We start from the raw sequence: 5,854 nt of genomic DNA, 5'->3' as shown, positions 1-5,854 counted from the left end.
TTGGGGCTTGCCCTTATGAAGCTTGTTACAGCAAAGGAGAGGCTAAACCTGCTTATAATTGTGCCTAAGTGTCTCCTCCTGAATGCCTCTTTGTTGCTCAGATGTGGCCCTCTCTCTCTCTCTAACTAAGCCACCTTGGCAGGTAATCTCACTGCCCTCTCCCCATGTGCGACCTGACTTCCAGGGGTGTAAATCTCCCTGACAATGCAGGATATGACTCCTGTGGATGAATCTGGACCTGGCATTGTGAGATTGAGAACATCTTCTTGACTAAAAGGGGGATGTGAAATGAAATGAAATAAAGCTTCAGTGTCTGAGAGATTTCAAATGGAGTTGTGAGGTCACTCTGGTGGACATGCTTATGCACTATATAGATAATCCTTTTTAGGCTTTAATGTATTGGAAGAGCTAGAAGTAAATACCTGAAGCTATCAAACTCCAACCCAGTAGCCTTGCCTCTTGAAGACGATTCTATAACAATGTAGATTATAAAGGGTGTCAGCGTGATTGTGAAAGCCTTGTGGATCACACTCCCTTTATCCAGTGTATGGATGGATGAGTAGAAAAATGGGGACAAAAACTAAATGAAAAATAGGGTGGGATGGGGGGGATGATTTGGGTGTTCTTTTTTACTTTAATTTTTTATCCTTATTCTGATTTTTTCTGGTGTAAGAAAAATGTTCAAAAATAGATTGGGGTGATGAATGCACAACTCTATGATGGTACTGTGAACAGTTGATTGTACACTATCAATGATTTTATGATGTGAATATATCTCAATAAAACTGAACATAATAAAAAAAATTTAACACCTTTTTGTATGCATATTTTACAATAATGGAAATAACTGAAGTTGTAGAAGTGTGACCCATGACATTCTTTGAAATTTGCTAACTATTTATTGAATTATGTATACATGTTAAAGTTCATAATAAAAAAAATAAAAAGATGGGCAAAAGACACAGACATATACTTTTCCAAAGAGGAAGTACAAATGGCTCAAAAACATGAAAAGATGCTCAACTTCACTATCTCTTAGGGAAATGCAAATGAAAACCACAATGGGATATCATCTCATACCTACCATGGACATTATAAAAAACAAACAAACAAACAAAAAAACCCCCCCAGAAAACTACAAATGTTGGAGAGGATGTGGAGAAAGAGGTACACTAATCCCACTGTTGGTGGGAATGTAGAATGATGCAACCACTCTGGAAGACAGTTTGGTGGTTCATATGTTCCAGCAATCCATTACTAGGTATATACTTGGAGTAACTGAAGGCTAGGACACAAACGGTCATTTGTACACCAGTATTTATAGCGGCATTATTCACGATTGCCAAGAGACGGAAACAGCCCAAATGTCCAACAACAGAAGAGTAGATCAACAAACTGTGGTATATACATACAATGGAACATTACACAGCTGTAAGACAGAATAAAGTCATGACACATGCAACAATGTGGATGAACCCTGAGGACATTATGTTGAGGGAAATCAGCCAGAAAAAAAAAAGACAAACAATGTTTGATTCCACTAATATGAACTAAATATAATGAGCAAACTCTGAAAGCTAAAGTTACGAACACAGGTTATCAAGAGGTAGCAAGAGAGTAGAGATTGGGCATTTGATGCTGAAGGAGTACAAAATGTTCAACATGATTGATTGTAAAGACCCAGAAATGAATTGCACAATACTATCTGATGGTAGCACAATATTGTAAGTATAATGAACAAAGCTGAATGTGAGTGTGGTTGAAATAGGAAAAGGCTAGGTGCATTTACGACACCAGAAGAAAAGATAGAGGATAAAAACTGGAGCTGTATAACTTAGCAAAACCTGGAGTAGACAATGATGGCGATTAAATTTAGAAGTGTAAGAAAGTTTTTACATGAGGGAGAACAAGTGAATGTCAACACTGCAAGGATTGAAAAGCGGGATGGTATATTGGGAAAAATACAATAAATGCAAACTAGGGTCTACAGCTAACAGCAACATTGTAATATTCTTCCATTAATTGTAACAAAGGCAATATACCAAAGCTAAATGTCAATAGAGGGGGATATAAGGGAGCGATATGAAGTTCTTATTGGTAGTGGTGGTGTTTCTACTTCATTTTTTTCTTTATTCTATTTTTTTCCTCTTCTTTTTTGTGGAAGAAATGGAAATGTTCTCATATAGATTGTGATGGTGAATGCATAACTATGTGATCATACCAGGAGCTATTGATTGTTCACTTAGGATGGATTGTATGATGTGTGAATAAAACTGTTTAAAAAATAAACAGAAAGATACAAGTGCTAGAGAAGATGTGAAGAGAGAGAGATACCTATACACTGTTGGTAGGGAAGTAGAATGGTGCAGCCCTTTTGGAGGGCAGTGTGGTAGTTCCACAGGAGGCTAAGTGGTTGTCATATGATCCTGCAATCCCATTTGGTATATACTTGGAAAACTGAAATCAAGGACACAAATAGATATTTACACACTGGTGTTTACGGTGGCACTATTCACAGTGATTATGAAGGTGGCCTAAGAGCACATCAACGGGTGAATGGAAGGGTGAATTATGGTGTATACGTATAATAGAATACTAAGGGGCTGCAAGGAGACACACAACTAGAACTTTGAGGACATTATGTTGAGTGAAATAAGCCAAAAACAAAAGGACAAATTTTGTAAGGCCTCACTAATATAAACTAACTATAATGAGCAAATGCTGAGAACTGAATTCGAGACCATAGGTTATCAGGGGATAGAACATGGGCAGAGATTGGGCAGTCAATCATGTAGGAGTACAGAATGTTTAATAAGGCCTATTGTAAAGGTTCCTAGATTGTAAGCTCTTACAGCAATAAAATCTATTCCTGACTTTTAACTGTTATTTAAGACATGTTCTTTTGGAATAAAATTTGTATTTTCTGTAGAACACTAATTTAACTTGTATGGTCTGTTTATTTAAACAATATGATTACGTGGAAACTAGAATAGGGAATGAGATCTTGTTATTCTGTACAGGTTAAAGTAATACCCTGATATACCCCAGAGTTTTGGGGGCCAAAAATTTAAAAAAGTATTTGCAAAGTCCCCTTGGGGGACTGGGGAAAAATGTGGAAATATTAAACTTCCTCACCTGGGAAATTCCTGATCTCCTCGCAAGCTTTAGGAACTCCCAATTTAGTAAGTCAAGCATTCAATCTTGGGACTTGCCCTTATGAAACTTATCCCTGCAAGGGAGACGCTAAGCCGACTTATAATTATGCTCAAGAGTCACCCCCATAGAACCTCTTGTTCCTCAGATGTGGCCTTTCTCTCTCTGCAAATAAACTCACTACCCTCCCCCTTATGTGGGACATGTCTCCTGGGGGGTGTTAATTTCCCTGGCAACATGGGGGCAGGACTCCCAGGGATCAGCCTGGCCATGGGATCATGGGATTGAGAATGTCTTCTTGATCACATGGGGGAAAAATAAAACAAAATAAAGTTTCAGTGACTAAGAGATTTCAAATAGAGTCAAGAGGTCATTCTGGAGGTTATTCTTACATTAGTTTCTAGTGTATTAAAATAGCTAGAAAGTAATAACCTGAATCTGTTGAAATGTAATCCAGTACACTTGACTCGATGGTTGTATAACTATATAGTTTTTATCATGTGACCATGTGATTGTGAAAACCTTGTGATTAATACTCCCTTTATCCAGTGTATGGGCATATGAGTAATAAAATAAACACAAAAATATATATACAATTACTAGGAGGGATAAGGGATATGGGATATTTGGGGTGTTCTTTTTTATTTTTTATTTTTCTTTATTTTGGAGTAATGAAAATGTTTTAAAATTGATTTGGTGATGATTGCGCAACAATATGATATATTATGAGCCATTGATTGTATACTTTGGATGGATTATATGGTGTGGGAATATATCTCATTAAAATTGCATTAAAATATATATATGGACAACTTCCTGCTTCTGGTCTGATGAATTTAAACATTCTCTCAGAAGGGTATGGTATAACTGAAGACAACAACAACCAAGGGTCATCTGAAATTGTGATTGGCTCTCTAATGATCCCAGGACAAAGTGAGAGATCACGACTCAAGCATAAGTTTTCCTAAGACCACTACAAAGAAGTTTGATATAAAGGCTCGGGCTCAGTATGTTGTGGAATGGGCTGCAAAGGCCCCATACGGCTTCCATATGGCAGTGATTTTGGACCTTACTCCAGTTTCTAGCAAGTGCTGTACTGTCCTGGAAATTCGCCAGGATGATTGAGGCCAGGGAATAGGAGCAGAAGAAGAAACAAAAACGTGAAGAATATATTGTAAAAGCCAAACAACTAAAAATGGATTAAAGAAAAGAGGAAGCCCTGAAAACCAGAGGAAAATCATTTAGAAAATTATGCACCTTTGGAAGGACTCACTAATGATTCTTCTTTGTAGTTCATGACAGCATTATATAGTAAACAAAGTCTGACCATATGGGAGAATCATGTTAGTTATGACCTCCGTAGTGTAGTGATTTTTAGGCTTGGATATAGAAGTATGTTGGTATCTGTGACGGTTATTGGGTAAATTAGTATTTATTATGCTACAAAATCTTTATAACTAACTTGGTCATTTGCCATTTTGTAGCCTATCTACTGAAATAAAAATATCAAATATCCTATGGAGAAAAGAATGACTTTAGATTATGAACTCTATTCAAATAGTAGCTTATATTGGCATCCTATTCTGCACAAAGAACGTAAGTCAGAATTGCCCTCTCTGGCTAGGCCTGCTTATATTTGTGCCTAAGAGCCTCCCCCCGCTCCGCCCCAAATGCCTCTTTGTTGCTCAGATGTGGCCCTCTCTTTCTAGCTAAGCCAACTTGGCAGGTGAAATCACTGCTCTCCCCCACTATGTGGGATCTGACACCCAGGGGAGTGAATCTCCCTGGCAATGTGGAATATGACTCCCGGGGAGGAATCTGGGCCCAGCATCGTGGGATGGAGAACATCTTCTAGACCAAAAGGGGGAAATGAAAGGAAATGAAATAAGCTACAGTGGCAGAGAGATTCCAAAAGGAGCTGAGAGGTCACTCTAGTGGGCACTCTTATGTACAATATAGATAACCCTTTTTAGGTTCTAATGACTTGGAATAGCTAGCAGTAAATACCTGAAACTATCAAATTGCAACCCAGGATCTTTGAATCTTGAAGACGATTGTATAACAATGTAGCTTATGAGGGGTGACAGTGTGATTGGGAAAGCCATGTGGATCACACTCCCCTTTGTCCAGTGTATGGATGGATGAGTAGAATAACGGGTGCAAAAAAAAAAAAGCACCCGGTTTTCTTTTTTGCTTTAATTGTTCTTTTTCACTTTAATTTTTATTCTTATTACTTTTGTGTGTGTGGTAATGAAAAGGTTCAAAAATTGATTTTGGTGATGGACGCACAACTGTGTGATGGTACTGTGAACAACTGATTGTACACTTTGTATGACTGCATGGTACATGAGTATCTCTCAATAAAATTGAATTATGAAAAAAAAAAAGAATTGCCCTCTCTGAGATGAAAACTATGTTTGGGCTTAAAAAAGATACAGTATATTAATCACATCTTTTGTCATTATTGCTTATATCTTGGAATGTGATCATTTCTGGTTTTTTCAAAGCAAAATAATATTAATCATTACATACTTTATCTTCTGTATAGTTTGTCTGATTTTTACCTTTATACTGGTAATATAATTATCAGACATTCTGCATTTTTTAAAGGTAATTTTATAAAGAGTTCTCTTGTCTTAACTAGTATAATACTGCCTGCTGGATATAACAATTTTTGTATTTACAAGCACAGCCATTTTCT

At 37.1% G+C, this 5,854-nt stretch overlaps 1 pseudogene; it reads left to right on the top strand.

Annotated features, from left to right (window-relative positions):
• Window positions 1-1,859: 1,859 nt before the first annotated feature.
• LOC119506551 lies at window positions 1,860-4,357 on the top strand (annotated as a pseudogene).
• The last annotated feature ends 1,497 nt before the right edge of the window (window positions 4,358-5,854 follow it).

Source organism: Choloepus didactylus, chromosome 11 (assembly GCF_015220235.1).
Source record: "Choloepus didactylus isolate mChoDid1 chromosome 11, mChoDid1.pri, whole genome shotgun sequence".
NCBI lineage: Eukaryota > Metazoa > Chordata > Mammalia > Pilosa > Megalonychidae > Choloepus > Choloepus didactylus.
The sequence above is the reverse complement of the archived record's forward strand: the minus strand, read 5'-3'. Positions and strand labels throughout refer to the sequence as shown.